The sequence below is a fragment of the Bidens hawaiensis genome, unplaced genomic scaffold (assembly GCF_021521415.1).
Source record: "Bidens hawaiensis isolate Kalapana, Puna unplaced genomic scaffold, B.hawaiensis_p1.1 tig00024946_1, whole genome shotgun sequence".
Lineage (NCBI taxonomy): Eukaryota > Viridiplantae > Streptophyta > Magnoliopsida > Asterales > Asteraceae > Bidens > Bidens hawaiensis.
The window spans coordinates 158,814-179,287 of NW_027493958.1; the positions used below are offsets into that span (position 1 = coordinate 158,814).

General features: G+C 35.2%; 1 long non-coding RNA gene across 1 annotated transcript in view; it reads right to left on the minus strand.

The window, feature by feature from the left end:
* Positions 1-13,048, minus strand: part of LOC143570383 (uncharacterized) — an 81,968-nt gene extending 68,920 nt beyond the window's left edge. Inside the window, exons 1-2 of the long non-coding RNA XR_013141920.1 lie at positions 12,928-13,048; positions 9,071-9,208 (exon numbers count right to left, since the gene is read on the minus strand). This is a non-coding gene — a long non-coding RNA (uncharacterized LOC143570383). The remainder of the gene's footprint in view (positions 1-9,070; positions 9,209-12,927) is intronic.
* Positions 13,049-20,474: the final 7,426 nt, after the last annotated feature.

The following is a 20,474-nucleotide window of genomic DNA, read 5'->3' on the forward strand; positions in this document are numbered from 1 at the left end:
GGAATAAATTATTCCAATAAAGAATTGGCAATCAACTATGGTCAATCACATATAATGTGGGATCGAGATGAAATGGAAAATATTGATGATATATTTTCTTATTCTGTGGCAAGTGATATCATGGAGGAAAATGATGACGTTGAACCAAAATCTGTAGATGATTGTAAAAATCGACAAGATTGGAACAAATGGAAAGATGTTATGCAAGCTGAATTGAATTCACTAAACAATCGAAAGGTTTTTGGACCTATTGTCATTACACCAAAGTTAATAAAGCCTGTAGGATATAAATGGGTTTTTGTGAGAAAACGAAATGAGAAAAATAAAGTTACAAGATATAAAGCAAGACTTGTAGCTCAAGGTTATTCTCCGAGGCCAGGAATTGACTATGAAGAAACGTATTCTCCTGTTATAGATGCTATTAGGCTTAGATATTTAATCAGCTTAGCAGTCACTAAAAATTTAGAGATGCGTCTTGTGGATGTTGTCACATCTTACTTGTATGGATCACTAGACAGTGACATCTATATGAAAATTCCCGAAGAATTTAAACTCCCCGAAGCATTAAGCTCAAAGCCTAAGGAAATGTATTCCATCAAGTTACAAAGATCCTTGTATGGGCTGAAACAATCTGGAAGGATGTGGTACAACCGTTTGAGTGATTATTTGATAAGCAAAGGATACACAAATAATCTTATTTGTCCATGCGTCTTCATTAAGAAGACAACATCAGGATATGTTATCATAGCTGTGTATGTTGGTTATGCAGATGCAGGTTATTTATCTGATCCCCATAAAGCAATATCTCAAACTGGATACATATTTAAGAATGGACGAACTGTGATTTCATGACGTTCTCAGAAACAAACACTCGTTGCAACATCTTCAAATCATGCTGAAGTCATTGCACTTCATGAAGCCACAAGAGAATATGTATGGTTAAGATTTATGTCACGACACATATTGATTTCTTGTGGACTTGAGCAAGATCAAATTCCAACTCCTATCTATGAAGATAATGCAGCTTGTGTCTCGCAAATGACGGAAGAGTATATCAAAAGTGACAGAACAAAGCATATACCACCAAGATACTTTGAGAATACTCGGGACCTTATTAAAGACAATCAGGTTGAGATGAGATATGTCTAATCCATCAACAACTCAGCTGATCTTTTCACAAAAGCACTTCCCACAAAAATATTCCGGAAACACGTTCATGATATTGGCATGAGACACGTACGAAAAATTAATGACATACAACTTGAGGGGGGGCTATATACTACACTCTTTTTCCCTTAGCTAAAGTTTTTCCCACTGGGTTTTATTTAGCAAGGTTTTTTTTAATCAGGTAGTAATCCAAAGATCCCGAGGTTTGAAAATGTGTCATCCAAAGGGGAGTGTTATAAACGTGTAGGAAAAAACATCCATGTGATGGATGAAAATTTTCAAGCCAATAAGTGAGGATTGTCTCCCCAAATAGTATTCCTCAATAGTAGTTTGCAATAGTGAAGTTAGTATTATAAATATCAACGTATTATAACAATAATGGTGATATCAACAAAATTATTGATTCACCTATTCCATATTCTTTTCTCTTCAAAGATCAAACAAATAATATTATTACAGATAGTGGTGATTATAACATAATTATATATATAGATAAAAATCAATTTTTTGGTGCCACAAAAGTTTTTTAAGACAAATATTTGGGCCTTTATGTAATTACTTTCAAAGATTATACAATCTTTCTATTTGGTTTAATGGCTTTGGTCAACTATCCCAACTCTCTCTCTCTCTGATGATGCTTGCCCAAGTTCAAGTTTCCAATCCAAGGTAACGACTTAATTTTTTTTGTTAGTTATCCTTGTGTGTTGCATTATTAGTTGTTGTTTCATGAATATTTGTTTTTTTTTGTTTTTTTTGGTTTAATATAACGAGATAATCTAACATAATTATCTTTTAGGTTTGGTTCACGTACGTGTAAAATGAACCTAATGGATATCAATGAATTCGTGTCGACTCACCGCCGTAACGACCGAGTTTTTGTTACAAATGCGTTAACTTGACGGACTTATTATTTGGGTTTAGTTCTAAATTCACGTCGACTCGTCGCTACAACGACCATGTTTTATTGACCGAATAAACTTTTATTTATATACATATTATTGTTATTTTTGTATTATAAGCTATACAAGTCAATAATATTATGAGTATTTACTAATTTGTTATATATGTTTAATGTCTGTACCAGTACGAACCTAACTCATCACAATTGAATTTATGCCCGCTACCGCAACGCAACGAGTTGCCACCTAGTTAGTATAAAAGAGAACTTTGGTGCCACAAGGTGGCCTACTTTTGTTTTTATATATGTAGTAATGGTTTTGATAGTTGGCATATGTGAGGGTGTTGGTGGGATGCTGTTGTTTGTAAGGTATAAAGTGTTTCTTTTGGAAAGCAGCCAAGGTTCGAATCCCTCGTGGTAATGATGGTTTCTTTTTTCATTTTTTTATTTATGTTTTTTAAGTAGAATGGTTTGTCATACAGCAATGACGGGGTTTTTTTAATTGTGTTATATATGATTTTGTGTATGGTAGAAAGAATGGTTTCTCTTTTAACATTAACTTTGGTGTGGATCGAATAGTTGTGTTGTTAAGTGAAATGACCGAATTTACGTACAATCGCCGCATTTAGTTTTAGTATCGGTACAATAACGAAAACTGACCGGATAACAATTTCTTTTTATTTTCGTCTTGTTTTTTTAGTTTCGATATCGTAACGAACGTGAAGAGACCGACCAAATTTGTGTAGACTTATTGTCTCAACGCCTCGGATCGACAAAACTCGGGTTTTACCAAAGCCAAAGCTTTAATGACCGACGCCACCCCATTGGTCCACCTCAGTTTTTAGATTGTTATTAGATTTAGTTCCGATGCCATAACGCACATAACCACAACTGACCGAACTCGTGTCGACTTACCGCCTCAAAGCCGACACCTAAAATGCTTAGGTTTTACCAACATTCGAGTTTTACCAACCTGTCTGGCGCAACGCGCCAAATGAAACACTAGTTTGAAGTAAAAAAGTTCTTTTGTAGCTTAAATTGTTTGAACTCGAGACCTTTTGTGTTAGTGCATATATAAAGCCATTAACAAACTCATATAGAGCCATATTAGTATTTCACTTTTACATATACGAATTCAATACCCTTCAACTTAGTTATAAGACCATGTATAGTCATAATGCCTTATATGTGGGCATTTTGCGACATGTGGCGTCCAGTCAGTTTTCCAACTTTTGCAAAAAAAAGAGGGTTTAGTCATAACTCTCCACCCTTGGGCATTTTGCATCACGTGGCGCCCAGTTACTTTTACACTTTTTTATTTTTTTAATTTAAAACTACATTAAAATAAAAAAAAAATACATTAAATTTAAAAATAAAAACTACATTAAAATTTTAAAAAAAAGTTACAATAATAATAAGTTGTCAATTCCTTCCTTATAGGTTTAGGTACCAAGTTTAAATTATTAAGGTTAGAGGAGGGGTTATATAGCAAAATGCTCAAACAAAAATTAATTAACCCCACCAACCCCCTACCTTTCTTCACTTCTTCTTCATCTTTGTCTTCTCTTCATTTCAAACAAGGCATAGGCGCACCATGGCTAGGAAGAAATCTAGCCCAAATTGTGGTTCAGTTATGGTCCGATTATGGTTCCAACTAAGGTAAAAAAAATCATTATACTTATCGATTTAGTTCAATTTGAACCCATTTTCATCTAATGTTTACCTAATTTCGGGCTTAAGAAAAAGAAAAAAAGACAAGAAGCATTTCAAAATGTGTGCCACTTGAACGTTATGTACAAAACGTTGTTTGAAAATGCCGACCAAAAACGTCGGGGGGGGGGAGTGTGCCCCCGACGTTTTTGTCCAAAACGCGGCCATAATGCCATGAGTACGGGTCGTCTAACATGTTTTGTTTTCGTGAAAAATATTATAATTTGATCTCTTTAAAAGTTTTAGGCTATATATTTACATTTTTAAATTTTAGGAAATAATCCAGTTGAGCAAGTTTTGATGTTCAAAACTGATTTTTTTATGTTCGGTTTGGCTTCAACCAGTTTCCATTGTATATATCTCAAACCTATTTCAAACTAGCGGATGATTGGTACCGGTTTCTATATCGGTTTAAAAATAGGTTTATTGACACCTCTAGATGTGCCTCCTGGTTTGAATATGATAATTATAGTTTAGAGAACTTATACAATGATGTGTTATCTATTTGGGCAAATCACAGTATGAAAACACAATATTTTCCAAATACAATCTATTGGGTCATCTTGGTTTGTTACGCCTGGGTTTGATGAGTTGGTCATTAGGGCTATTGAATAGGGTCGGGCAGACGAATGTCTTGCCTTTATTCTTAAATAAAGGCTTGGGCTAATGCTAAAAAGGAAAGGGATTCAACTTCCATTAGGGTAATGAAGAATGTTAAACACCCACGAGCTTAGTAAAAGGTAGGATCTAAAAAGTTCCATGCATGAACTCGAGTTGAGAAAAATCTCTGACCTGAAGCAAAAAGTTAGGATTAAATGGGAAGTTGTGGGAGATGAAAATTTGGGTTTTTTCCATGAATTATTAAAAATAATCTCAAGAATGGTAGAATTAACGGGTTGTCAGTTAATGGTGTTTGGATCTCCGACCCAGTTCTGTTGAAACTCGACGCTTTCGAGTTTTTCAAACATAAATACAAGGAACCACCAAAAGAAGACCCCAGTTTGTGAACAATGGTTTCAAAAGGTTGTCGGATGTTGAGAAGGACTTATTAACAACACCTTTTACAGAGAAAGAAGTCAAGGATGCGATCTGGGGTTGTGGTAGTGACAAGGCACCGGGTTCGGATGGGTTTTCCTTTGGGTTTGTGAAGCATTTTTGGGAAATTTAAAAGCTGACTTCATCAAACTATTGGAGGAATTCTATACCAGGGGTAAGTTTAAAAGGGGGTGTAACTCCTCCTTTGTGAGTTTGGTACCTAAATTTAAAGACCTGTGAAATCTTGCGGACTTTAGGCCAGTCAACCTTGTTGGTTGTTTGTATAAAGTGGTTGCAAAGGTGCTGGCCAACAAGCTGAAGTTGGTAATTTGTTCGGTTATTAGTGAAGAGCAGTCGGCCTTCATAGCTGGAAGAAACATTTTTGATGGGGTTCTCGTAATAAATGAAGTGTATTCGTGGTTGAGAAAAATGAAAAAACGTGGTTTATTCTTCAAAGTGGATTTTGAAAAGGCATATGACACGCTCAATTGGGGGTTTATTGATTCGGTGATGAAACAGATGGGGTTTCCGCCACTTTGGAGGAAATTGATAGCAATTTCGGCTCGAACTTCAGTTCTTGTCAATGGGTCTCCCACTGTTGAGTTCGATGTGCGTAGAGGGATTAGACAAGGTGATCTGATGGCGCCGTTTCTGTTTTATCATTGCTATGGAAGCCCTCCATATAGCAATGGTGAAAGCTTGAGAGATTGGCCTCATTCATGGCTTGCGACTGCCAAAAGACGATCCAAATCTGACTCATTTCTTTTTTGCGGACGACGTTATGTTTTTGGCGGATTGGTCGGTTTCAAACTTCCATAACTTAGCACGAATACTCAGATGCTTTCACTTATCCTCTGGTTTAAAAGTAAATTTTGAAAAAAGCAAAGTATTCGGTGTTGGGATAAATCAGGCGGGTATTGATGACTTGGCTGGTATTTTTAACTGTCAGTCGGGTGCTTTTCCATTCATCTATCTCGGTCTTCCTATTGGTTCCAATATGAATCTTATTAGGAATTGGGATCCGATTGTAGGAAAAATGAAGGCTAGGCTGTCAAATTGGAAGGCCGATTCGTTATTGTTTGGTGGTAGGTTGACAATGTGCAAGGCTGTTTTAGGAAGTTTGCCAACTTACTATTTATCGATCTTCAAAGCTCCGATAACCGTGATAGAACAATTGGAACGGGTTCGAAGATGGTTCCTTTGGAAAAATATTCGGAATAATTCGAAGATAGCTTGGTTCACGTGGGACAAGGTTCTTGCTCCAAAAAGTTTAGGAGGGTGCGGTCTCGGTAGTATTAGAGCGGCGAATCTTGCACTTCTTACAAAATGGTGTTGGCGTTTCCGAATAGAAAAAATAGATTATGGGCCCGGATCGTTTCGGCGATCCATAGTGGTACTAGAAGTTGGAAATCCATCCCGGTGAAGGCTTCGATCCCGGGTGTGTGGAATAATATTTCGAAGGTTAATAATGATTTAGCAAATGTATCAATCGATGTGGATGGTTATTTTATACCACGAATTGGAAGAGGTAATGCGCACTATTTTTGGCTTGATCAGTGGGGTTTGGAAGATAACCTTAAGATCTTGTTTCCAACTCTGTTCGCCTTGGAATCTAACAAATTCTGCACGATTGAGGAGATACTAAACTTAGTTCAAAGTGATAGTTGTCCGCATTGGGCATGGAAACGAGGTTTGTAGAAAGACAGTTCCTTCAAGTATGTTGGGGTCGGGTTCAAAAACTGGTCTCTGTTTCGTATGAGGATGGGGGTTGGTTCTGGGCCGAGGATGGTTGTAATGCGTTTTCTACCAAAGGGCTACGAAGGGATATTGAATATCTTATGTTTGGGCAAGAAAATTATGTGCATCAATGGCTGAAGTGGGTACCAATTAAGGTCAATGCATTCATATGGCGAGCGGTTGTTAATAAAATCCCCAACTATGGATCGCTTACTAAAAGGGACATTCAAATACCAGATGTGATGTGGAAAAGATGTGGGAGGTCAAATGAGGATGTAGACCACCTATTCTTTGGGTGCAGTATGTCAAGAATAGTTTGGGTTGGTATTCATCAGTGGACCGGTAATGTGCTTAAAACAATCAATTAAATATTAACTAAACTAAACTAAACTAAACAAGTAATAAAAACTAGACTTAAGACTCAACTACACAAAACACCAGCAAGTGAACCGGTCAATTGTACTAAAGCTAAGTAAGTCCGGAATATCGAACCCACGGGACTCTATAAATTACGTTAATTAACTAATTAGACTTGACTTACGACACGACTATTTATTATTAATGTTTAAAGGGGGTTTTTAAACTAAAATTTAACTAAGAAAGCAAATTAACAAGAAAACGAGAAACAAGCAATTAAACACAAGATCGAAAGCAATCAGAGAAGGAATCTACCTAGGTAAGAATCCCATGTATCAACAATCATCAAGCAATGGACAAATAACATGATTAAGGAAACTGATTTCTAAACGTATTCATCTAACAAACCCTAAGGACCATTGAGTGAATCAAACGAAATCCAAAGAATGAATATTAGATTATTAAGCAATCGGTTATATTGACTTCCTTACGGTTATCAAATAAGGTTAATTAATAGTATCTAAAGCAAGCAATCTTACGAAACACAAAACTCTAGATAACTTGATAAACTAACATGACATCATGAACAAGGATCAACACAATAAGCGAGAATATTGCCACTACTATCCTAGCATGCAATTGACAAAGACACATGAACAACTCCTCACCTTACAGCTATTGGAATTTAGCAAAGCATTTAAAATCCTAATCAAATATTAACAAGCTTCTATGATTTAATAGGCATATTCAACCATAATAATCAAAAAACCAAGTAATGATTAAACATGAACCCTAATATCTAAAGAACACAATCAATCGAAAGCAAGATCCATGTGAAGCAATAATTAATAATCAATCAAGATAATAAATACTTATACACATCATGAAAACAAAATCAAGTCTTTTACTATTAATAAATGAAACCATAATCAAAGCATAAGTCCAAAGCAAGAATCAAGTCTCAAACATGTTCATCAAACCTAAGTAGACATGGTAGCATAGTTATAATCAAAGACAAATAACTAAAACAAAAGAGAATCATGATAGATAGTGAACAAAGATGATGAAAAAGAACGAAAGAACCCCTCTTAATCGACCCTTGAACACTTGTATGAAAGCTCGATGATCCTCCTTGATTCCTAGCCTCAAAAGCACCTTCAACACCTTGGTTCTCCTCTCAAAATCGGCTACTAACAAGCTTAGAATCAGCTAGGGTGTAAAGATATATATATATATATATATATATATAGAACGCATAATGGGCTTGGACTTGCAAAATATGTTGACCAGAAGGCCCTAGGCGCCGCGTGGCCGCCATAGCCCCTCACCTTCGCGTGCGGCGGCGCCCTCAAAAAGGGAATTTCGGATTTTTGTTGTTTTTTTCTTGATTATTCTTTATTAAATCTTGATTAATCTCTTCTTAAACTCCAAGTAACATTGAGAATCTTCTAGAACTTGTTTCCCTTGCTTCTCCACGCCATCATATATATGAAAACATAACAAAACATTAGTGAAGCATTCACGTAATCATCGACAAGCAAAACGAACAAAAGACGAACTTAACCTTTACATGATATGATCGAAAGAATTAGAGCTTCACACTCAAGACACCAAAAGATATAAAACATAATAAATAGATAAAACTTGACTCAAAACCTTAAATAATAAAAGATAAACGAAACTCGAACTAAAACGAACTCAAACTATTAAAGAAACATAACTTTACACGGAATTCGAGATGTATAAATAGATGTATATCAACTGGGCTCAGGGTGGATGAGTGCAACTCGTTTAACCAAGTAGTTTTTTTTCCGTTTACAATGTCAATTGATGGTAAGTCAAGGAACTTGGTCTACACGATTATTTTATCTACGTGTTGGTGGAAATGGAAGGCCCGAAACGCAAAGGTTTTTAGAAGTTAAAATATTGGAGCGGAGAAGATATTGGACAACATTAAAATCAGCTCGTTCACGTGGCTCAAACACCGTGCTAAGATGGCTACTATTGAATGGTCTAGTTGGTGTTATTTTGTTTGGTCTTGGTCTTAGTTGTTGAAGTTGACATTCTGTCTGTTGTTTTTTGTGGCTCTTTTTTGTGTTTTGTACATTGTTTGGGATTAGCTACTGGCTAGTGCCTATTAATATTATTGTTGTTCAAAAAAAAAACCTACGGCCACTACTTTTGAAACTAGAATCCATTAGGTCAATAAAAGGAGATTGTGTAGACCACTTTTCTTCGGTGTTTTCGCTCAAATGCATATATAATATCATCAATCACATCCTCTCGACCATTAGTTTCTTCAAGCTGCACATTGTATAAACAACAATGAAGTAGTTGATTAAGGTTATAAAACTTTAATGCGGGTCAAGCATGCCATGGCAGGCTCAGATTGCCACATCAGCATATGTGACTTTTTATATTAAAAGTTTTAGTTAATGTATAGAATAAGTTTATAACGACTATCAAATCAATTCGTTTGGGTAACTCTACGAGATAGGAGTGTATGAGTCAAGTTGCTTGTGAGCTACTTGAGCTCGGCTCGCTAAAAGCTCGACTCAAGCCAACTTTGAGCCTGAGCCTAAAAATTATTAACTAGTTAATAAACTAGCCCGACTTCACTTATCAAGTTCAAGCTGACTCACAAGCCTAAACAAACCTATTATGTCTATAGATTATATATCATAATATATATATATATGTGATTGATTTCTTTTGAGAACTATTTTGAGTAAGAAGAATTCGAAAGAACTTAACGTAACAATTTTTTTTTTAATTTTTTTTACACGTATGTAATACGTAAGTGTAAGTAACGTAAACAAAATTACAGTATTTTTTTCACACCGAATCGACTTATTACACATGTGTAACTAACATTTAAACTTGTATAATCATCAAAAATCTTTATTCTCTCTTCTGATTCATTTTGTAATCAGATTTATTCCCAGCTACATATTCCATACTCATTTAATTAAATGTGTGGTTCATATTAAGTTTTTAAGTTCTTACAACTTATCAAGGTTCTCAACATATCACCCCTATATATATATATATATATATATATATATATATATATATATATATATATATATGGGGGTTGTGTTATAATAAAAACCTTGTTGAGTTGTGAAAACCCTGAAACCTCTATCTAGACCACATATTCAAATAATTCAATCGATTTGTGTTGTCCAAATTAAAAATGAGTAAAAAACTAAAATCAATTTCAATAAACATTTAAATTAATACAAAAATGGCAATCTAGTAAATTCACTCTAAACACTTTTCATCTTTCTCTTTCATCCCATCATTTCAACTTTATATTTGCTACTTTTTCTCTTACAGCATCTCTTTTTTTAACCAGTTTTCAACTTTCTCTTTTTTCTAACCACTTTTTAACTTTCTATCTCCTCTAACCACTTTTCAACTTTCTTTTTTTTTTCTCCCATCATTTCAACTTCTTTCCTCACAAGTTTCCGATTTGCTTTCAACAAAATCTGCCTTACTCCGGCTCTCTTTGGAAATTTGTCACACCACAAGCCGATCTCTTAGCGGGTTTAGGTATGGAAGTAATATAAAACATATGTTAATTGTATAAAAAAACATATGTTACTTGTTTAAAGCATATGTTCAAAAAACATATGTTAATTGTGTAAAACAAACAACGTACTAAAACACAACAAAAAACATAAGTATAATGATATAACATATGTTCAAAACATATGTTAATTGTTAAAAACATATGATCGAATTAGGGATTTACAAACATCAGATTCACCTACCAATATAAACTAAAACCAAGTAGTGTATATTAACAACAAATTATTTTCATTATATGCAAACACACACTCAGATAAGAAAATGATAGATTGCCTTTAAAAAATTTTGGTCAAATGATTCTTCAACTTAAACAAAAGCTAACAAAAAAAATCCTAACTTTAACAACATTAGTCAAAGGTAATAAAATTGTATATAAAAACTAGTAATGAAAACATTTAGCCTCAATCTTAAATAAACTAAAGAAAAAACATAATTAAGCAGAAAACAACCCAATATCAATCAATAACAATTTAAATTGAAAAAAAAAACAAGCCAAAACAAACCAAAATTAAAAAACAAATACCCTAAAAATATAGAACTTTAATTCCATTAAAATCAAAAAGCCATATATAATTTTTAACAAACTTCAAACAAAAACTTCTAACTAAAAAGTAAAGGTTCAAACTGGAGGTGTGTTCCGGCAACCCTTTTTTTTGATAAATTAATTATTAACTAGAAAAAAATGTAGACCCAAGTTCACAAAAAATAAACACAAACCTGATATGACAGGTCTAAGCATCAACGGATGGTTGGAACCACCGGTAGGTTGTGAGAAAAAGGTCAGCCACCGGAGCGGCGATTGCGAGGAAAACGGCCACACCACCTACCGTCACTAACATTCCACCATCACGGTGTCATCGTCCACCGTCACCGGATGAAACAAGATCATATCTGAAAAAATGGATGAAACAAAATCATATCTGAAAAAAAATGTAGGTGAGGGGCTAAAAAGTCATAAATTAAAGAATAACATTCAAAATAAGATCAAATTTGGAAAAAAAAATGGTGAGGGTGCAGCAAGTCGGTAGTTACCGGGAAATAATGGTGATGTTGAAACAAGATCAAATCTCTGCCCGTCATCATTAACTCGAACCGCTAACCACTGATTCCTCAAACCGGCCTTCATTGTTGTTTTGCAACACAGAGAGAGAGAGAAAGAGATGGAGAGACCATGTATTTTGAAGAAAAGATGTGATTTATATTTTATTGTACAGGAGGAGAGAGAGAGAGAGAAACTATGGAAAAGACCAACATGCCCCTTTATAATTATTGAATGACAAAATGGCAAAACTTGTCCTTTATGTTTTTACGTTTTTTCAATGGTTGTCCTTTAGCAAACATAATGATAGAAAACATCATTTATGTTCAAAAAAAACCTTTCATGGTTCATCATTTTCAGTAACGTGGGTTAGTTTTTCTAGTTAAATCCAGTCATGTGCATCTCATATGAGGGCGATTTATTCTTTTTAATAAATGAAAAATATATATTTATTAAAATATCAGTGGGCCACTAAATTAATTAATAATAAAATAATATATGCTGCATAACATCCCTACTGCACCACTCGTCCCTGGCCGGCAACCGTCACCATCTTCGACAACCACTACCATCGCCTAAACTACAACCACCCCGTGCACTCCCCCATTCTTTCTCTTTACACTACCACCACCACCGGACCACCACACCACCAATCCACCATACCCTAATAGCTACAGACCACCGCCACCAATCAACTATATCCCTCTGTTTCACCTCGCCGGAACCCTAGAAGTGTCCGGAATTGCACAAATTAGCCCCAAAACACCTTGAAACGATGACATATGCTTTACAATTACCGGCGTCATAGATTAAAAATGGAGCTCCGATTTTTAATTTCACACCAAATCGAAATTGTCGGACTTAATAAAACCATAGAAAATCAAATTCCCGCTAGAAGATCTGTCATGTCTGCACCGGTGGCCCAATTTTGGGGTTTCTTCTTACTAGATCTGAACCTTCTGGTTGAGGATGTTAACAATGGTGGAGTGTCAACCAGGTTTTCATTCTGTACTTTCCATATATATATGTGTGTGTGTGTGTGTGTGTGTGTGTGTGTGTGTGTGTTATTATGATAAAAATAACTAAATAATATATTATATATTGTATAAAAATAATAAAATTTATTATAAATGTATACTTAATTAATAAATAATAAATTAGCCAAGCTCGAGCTTTAGAGATGGAGCTCAAAACAAGACGAGCTCAAGCCTCCTCGGCCCCGGCTCATTTTGGGTGAATTTTAGCTCGCTTAACCCACTCAAATTGTCATTGTTGACAGATTCGACCGCTTGAAGTTGAATTTAACAGAAATTAACTAACGTTAAGCAAAATGGATGCAATAGAAAAGAGATCGAATTTTTTTTTTTAAAAAAAAAGAGATAGTGCAGACCTCTTGACACAAAGTTAAAGTTTGGCGAGCACCAATTGCAGCCTCCTCTTGATTATCTTTTACTTCCAAGTTTATCACCAGCGCGGGTTTCAAAAGAACATGATCACGAGTATGCAAATCTGTATACAATAAAACAAGTTTCAGATAACCTATACTAGTCGTATAAAACTAGTCATACGCGTGCTTTGAAAAGAGATGGTAAACTAACAATTCGTATAGATTACACCAGTGTTTTGATACCCGGCCCGGTCCGACCGGGACCCGGTGCCAATACCGATCCGGGTCGTAGTATACAACTCGTTTTCTAATAGACCGGCCGGGTCTCACGGGCGCCGGTTGGACCGGACCCGGAGGTTGGATCAGCAGCTTTGTTATTTTTCTTTTTTTCTAATAACCAGATCTGAATATATTCACAAAAACACACAAACTAAACCCTATATTCACTCCATCTAACCCACCACCGCCGCTCCAAAATCATATTGTTTGATCTCGTCTCGTCCCAAATCCATTATCAAGTCACAGAAGGTAAGTAATTAATTATCCCCATCTTCTTATCATCGGCGCTCTAGATCTGTGAATTTGAAAACAAAATGGAAGAGAAAGAAGACATTGCGAACTAATGCCAGATTTGATGTGGTATTAATAATATTGGTGGTGAACAATGGTAGAAGTGAGCGGTGGGGTTGACGATGGCTTTATTTCATTTTAGGTTTAGAAAAGAAGAAGAAGATGATGAGCGGCAGTGTTGGAGAGAGAAACAAAACGTTGAAATATCTTCATTTTAGTATGGTAAATATTTTTGGAATGATAATAATATCAGTTTTAGTCCACTGATATAACTATTTTACTTATTTAATCATTTAAAGTTTCAATAAATATTAAATAGTCCATCAACATGAATAATAAGAGGGGACTGGGTGGTCGGCGATGGACCATCCATTACGCGTTATACCACCACGAAAACCGTGTCCAAGAATGTGACCGTTGGGGGGGGGGGGGGATTTAATAATAAAAAAAAACTATATAAATAAACAACATTTTAATCCAACTCAAAACCAAATCCAACTCAAACACTCTCAATCTTCTACTACAAAAACCTATTTCTTCACCACTTCAATTCAAAACAAAAAAATATGGAATTTCCGAGTAACTCGTTTCCGCTAGACACCGATAGCTCTTCGTCTTTGGACGATGAAATTGCCAAATGGTTCCCGTTGTTATATAACGAACTTGAAGGCCCAAGCCGTCCAAAGAAAAAAAATGGCGGATCCTGATCGTATACATGCCCACGAAGTGCTAATGAACGACTATTTTGTGGAGGAGCCGAAATACAATAACGTGACATTTAGGGAACGGTTTCGTTTGCCGAAATATTTATTTTTAAAGATTGTAGCCGACGTCGAAGCAAGCGAAGAATGGTTTCAAGAATCTTATGACGCGAGGGGCAAACGAAGTTTACGGCGCTTCAAAAATGCACATCCGCTATTTGTTAGTTAGCGACAGGTAACCCACCCGACCAATTCGATGAATACTTACAAATGTCTCAGAGAACTTCACGTGAATGTCTACAATTCTTTTGTAACGCGATTATTAAATTGTATGGCAAAGAGTTTCTATGAAAACCAACAAGACACGATATTACACGTCTTTACGCCGCGCATGAGGCTAGATGACATTTTCCAGGGATGCTCGGTAGCATCGATTGTACAAATATCGAATGGAGGAATTGTCCACGTGATTTTCGAGGGGCGTATGTAAGGGGTGATAACAAATGACCGACCATCTCACTTGAAGCGGTTGCGTCAAATGATTTATGGATTTGGCATTCTTATTTTGGTGTTCCTAGCTCAAACAACGACTTTACTTTTCTGTACATGATGTACACAAAATTATACATCTTTTATACATCAAATACGCTCCAATCTATGGTATTTCTTGGGAATTTTAGTTAGGAAATGACACTTCACTTGTTTAATTTGAATTTCCAGGGATAAACAAGCTAATAAAAGAGAAACGAGCAATTTTCTAGAAGAAATGGTGATGAAATGCACTTCCAGCGCTAAGCATGCCCCATGCCCAGGAAGACACAGCCCAATGCATAGTTAGGAACATCCATGCGCTCTTTCAGGCATAACCTGATGTCTACTATAACAAATAGAAAAGTACAATTTATCATCTAGCAAGGTCAAGCACAGCCATGTGCCCACTTTGGCACAACCCGATGCCTAACATGATGTAAGCAAAAAGGATTGTTGTCGGCCAACAAGGGTTCACACAGCCCATGCTTGAATTGGTACACCCTGATGGTCAAATGTGTGCACATGCTCCAAGTACAAAAATATTCTGTTAGAGATTTAGGGACCAGCATGGGCTGTGCCGAATTTGGCATGCCAAGTGCCTCCTGCAACAGTTTTGCCTATAAATTGGCCTCTTGTGTTCTCTTCTAAACACACCCAATTACATACACAAAAAACACTCCATTATCACCATAATTCCAGAAGATTAAAGGCAATAAGAAGCTCTTGAAGATCCATACAACATCAAGAAGGAGTTCAAAGCATTCACATAATCATCTAGCTTGGTTCTTGGGCTAGATTATCTTAAAGTTAATTATGAATGCTATGTTCTTTTATTTTGATGTATATTTCATTATTATCATGAGCTAAACTCTTCATATCACTTTAACTTATGATGAAACTTGATAACTTTTGATGGTTTGTAATAATATATGTTAATTTTATGTTGAAATAATGACTAATTCTTGGTTATCCTTTGATGAAATATTGTGTTTAAACAATTGAAATTAATATACAAGAATTATAAATGGTATATCTTGTTATGTTGAAAGACTCTTGATTTTATCATTTATTTATAAATGTTGTTCTTGCAACTTTATAACTTTTAATCTAGAAATAGTTAAAATAATTCTTGTATATTAACATGAAAATTTGTTTAAACACATATCCTCATGTTTAGATTTGAAAAGATTGAACATTTGTATGAATTGATATTCTTGTTAAGTAATATTATAAGTATTTTGTTAACACAACTATTTTGATATTACACTTGGGTTGAAAATTCATAAATTAAAGGAATACTTGAACTTTGTCTAATTTAATCAACCATAGGTGGATTAGGTGTTTTTCATGTAATATTTCCGAACGGTTGTTAGATTTGAGTTTCGTAATTGAATGATAATCTATATCCTTAAATTTCAACATAAAGGTTCACTTACAATTATGATTTTAGGTGATTAGTTTGTATAATTCATACTAGTTTTTCAAAAAATCAAAGGAATAGTTATCTATAACTAGTGACTACTATTTTTCATAATAAATTAAAAGAGTGAATTTATCATATACTTGAGTTTACCATCATAAGAAGTCAAGTGGATTCTAAAGTTAAGGTGATAGCTTTTAATTCTTGAATCTCTCCATTCTCGTATTTTTTGCTTTGTATTATTGTTATAAGTCACTTTAAAAATTACTTCTAAAAACTAAAAACTTTTAAGATATTTCTTACGGTTATCTTAAAATGCAAAGATTTAATATTGAAATTTACGTGTCCACAGATTGATACTCGGTTCTTACCGCGACTATACTACTTACACGATTGGTACACTTGCCATTTGTGTGTGTTTTATTAAGTTTAAGTGAAAACCATTTTTTAAATCCGACAAAGTGTGAAAAATCTTTAATAAATATATATATATATATATATATATATATATATATATATCTCACAAACATCAGTACACATCACCTTTGTTTCAGAGCGTAACAGATGGTACCGCACCTTTCTGTCCGTATTTTGTCCACGGGAGATATTACAAACGTGGCTACTATCTTGTTGATGGTATCTACCCGCAAAGGTCTGTTATTGTGAAAGCCTTTCCGTTCCCTGTCGAGACCAATGAAAAGGCGTTCAAGAAGTTACAAGAATCGGCAAGAAAAGATGTCGAGAGAGCTTTCGGTGTCTTAAAGGGTATGTGGTGCATACTTAGTCGACCGGTTCGTGCAATGAAAAAACCCACGATCTCTAGCTTCGTATATGCATGCATCATATTACACAATATGTTAATAAAAGAAGATGGACTTGCAATTTCTCCAGATTGGGTGTCGGATCCTCCTACTCAAGTAGTAATTGGGTGTTTTTAGAAGAGAACACAAGAGGCCAATTTATAGGCAAACTGCTCCAGATTGGGTATCGGATCTTCCAACGCTAAGCATGCCTCACGCCCAGGAAGACACAACCCAATGCATAGTCAGGCACAGCCATGCGCTCATTCAGGCATAACCTGATGTCTAATATAACAAATAGAAAAGTACAATTTGTCATCTAGCAAGGTCAAGCACAGCCACGTGCCCACTTTGGCATAGCCCGATGCCTAACATGATGTAAGCAAAAAGGATTGTTGTCGGCCAACAAGGGCTCACACAACCATGCTTGAATTGGCACACCCCGATGGTCAAATGTGTGCACATGCTCCAAGTACAAACATATTCTGTCAGAGATTTGGGGACCAGCATGGGCTGTGCCGAATTTGGCATACCATGTGCCTCCTGCAACAGTTTGCCTATAAATTGGCCTCTTGTGTTCTCTTCTAAACACACCCAATTACATACACAAAAACACTCCCTTATCACCATAATTCCAGAAGATTAAAGGCAATAAGAAGCTCTTGAAGATCCATACAACATCAAGAAGGAGTTCAAAGCATTCACATAATCATCTAGCTTGGTTCTTGGGCTAGATTATCTTAAAGTTAATTATGAATGCTATGTTCTTTTATTTTGATGTATATTTCATTATTATCATGAGCTAAACTCTTCATATCACTTTAACTTATGATGAAACTTGATAACTTTTGATGGTTTGAAATAATATATGTTAATTTTATGTTGAAATAATGACTAATTCTTGGTTATCCTTTAATAAAATATTGTGTTTAAACAATTAAAATATATATACAAGAATTATAAATGGTATATCTTGTTATGTTGAAAGACTCTTGATTTTATCATTTATTTATAAATGTTGTTCTTGCAACTTTATAACTTTTAATCTAGAATAGTTAAAATAATTCTTGTATATTAACATGAAAATTTGTTAAACACATATCCTCATGTTTAGATTTGAAAAGATCGAACATTTGTATGAATTGATATTCTTGTTAAGTAATATTATAAGTATTTTGTTAACACAACTATTTTGATATTACACTTGGGTTGAAAATTCATAAATTAAAGGAATACTTGAACTTTGTCTAATTTAATCAACCATAGGTGGATTAGGTGTTTTTCATGTAATATTTTCGAACGGTTGTTAGATTTGAGTTTCGTAATTGAATGATAATCTATATCCTTAAATTTCAACATAAAGGTTCACTTACAATTATGATTTTAGGTGATTAGTTTGTATAATTCATACTAGTTTTTCAAAAAATCAAAGGAATAGTTATCTATAACTAGTGACTACTATTTTCCATAATAAATTAAAAGAGTGAATTTATCATATTTTTGAGTTTACCATCATAAGAAGTCAAGTGGATTCTAAAGTTAAGGTGATAGATTTTAATTCTTGAATCTCTCCATTCTCGTATTTTTTGCTTTGTATTATTGTTATAAGTCACTTTAAAAATTACTTCTAAAAACTAAAACTTTTAAGATATTTCTTACGGTTATCTTAAAATGCAAAGATTTAATATTGAAATTTACGTGTCCACGGATTGATACTCGGTTCTTACCGCGACTATATTACTTACACGATTGGTACACTTGCCATTTGTGTGTGTTTTATTAAGTTTAAGTGAAAACCCATTTTTTAAAACCCGACAAAGTGTGAAAAATCTTTAATAAAAATATATATATATCTCACACACATCAGTACACATCACCTTTGTTTCAGAGCGTAACAGATGGTACCGCACCTTTCTGTCCGTATTTTGTCAACGGGAGATATTACAGACGTAGCTACTATCTTGTCGATGGTATCTACCCGCAATGGTCTGTTTTTATGAAAGCCTTTTCGTTCCCTGTCGAGACCAATGAAAATGCGTTCAAGAAGTTGCAAGAATCGGCAAGAAAAGATGTCGAGAGAGATTTCGGTGTCTTAAAAGGTAGATGGTGCATACGTAGTCGACCGGTTCGTGCAATGGAAAAACCCACGATCTCTAGCTTCGTATATGCATGCATCATATTACACAATATGTTAATAAAAGAAGATGGACTTGCAATTTCTCCAGATTGGGTGTCGGATCCTTCTACTCAAGTTCCCGTTCCTGAGAATGTGCAATTAGACTTGCGGGATGAGGATATTAACCATCGGTTGAGATATGATCTAGTTGAAGTTATAGGTTCTTTAGATTTAGAATTTCCGGATTCGAACGATGAGTAGATTGTTTATTATAACTTCTATTTTTTAGTTATAATTTTTAAGTTGTAATATGTTCTATTAAAATAATGTTTTTATTTTTTATGTTGTAAAAAAAAAAATAAAATAAAATAATAGTTAAACCATCACATCACACCACACCACCATCCTTACTAAATTCCATCACTAGTGATGAAAATACCATCACAATGAACCACCCCCTCCCACTAATATATATAAAAAGTAAATATATTATTTATGACGTCATCCGGGTCAATGACCGATCCGACCTTTCGAGTCGGTCCGACCTGTGACCCAGTAAGTTGTTCGGCTCTGAAAACATTGGATTATAGTCGTATGTAAGGTAGAGGTGCAAAAAAAACCTGAACCCGGAACCGGACCCGAAATAAATACCCGGAACCGGTTTTTCTAATACCCGGGTTTTTTATACCCAAACCCGTACCCGACCCTACCCATAGGGTACGAATAGGGTATGCATTTTGGCACTAAAACCCGAACCCGAACTGAACCCGATTTGTACCCGGTAATACCCGAAAACCCGATTTGTACCCGGTAATACCCGTACCCGAAACCGGGGTTTTCCAATACCCGAAACCGGGTATTTCAAATACCCGATGTATACCCGAAAAATACCTTAAAAATATCCGAATAATACCCCTAAAAAGTGTAAACTTTTTAAACCAAAAAAATACAGGAAAAAAACCCGTAAATAGGGTTTTTTCAATACCCGATAATAGGGTATTCAAATACCCAGATTTAGAATACCCGGTGCTATACCCGACTCGAACCCGATGCATAGGATATGATTTTTAGAGACAATACCCTACCCGAACCCGACCCGATTACTACCAATACCTGATCATATCCGTACCCGGTCATACCCGAATCCGGTTCTATACCCGAACCCGGGTATTTAAAAACCCAATTTATTCACCTCTGGTGTTTGACTTTTGAAAGGTGAAGCATGACCCTAAAATAGATGAGATGGCACGTGAGAAGCTCACCTACCACCACCACCAATCAACCATTGTGCCTATAAATACCCACAAACCAGCAATCAACCAATCAATGAATGAGTGTTTACGTTTGAGATCCAATTTCTATGCAGCAGAAAGGCCGATCATTCAACAGCAGATCCAGATCATTCTCAAGAT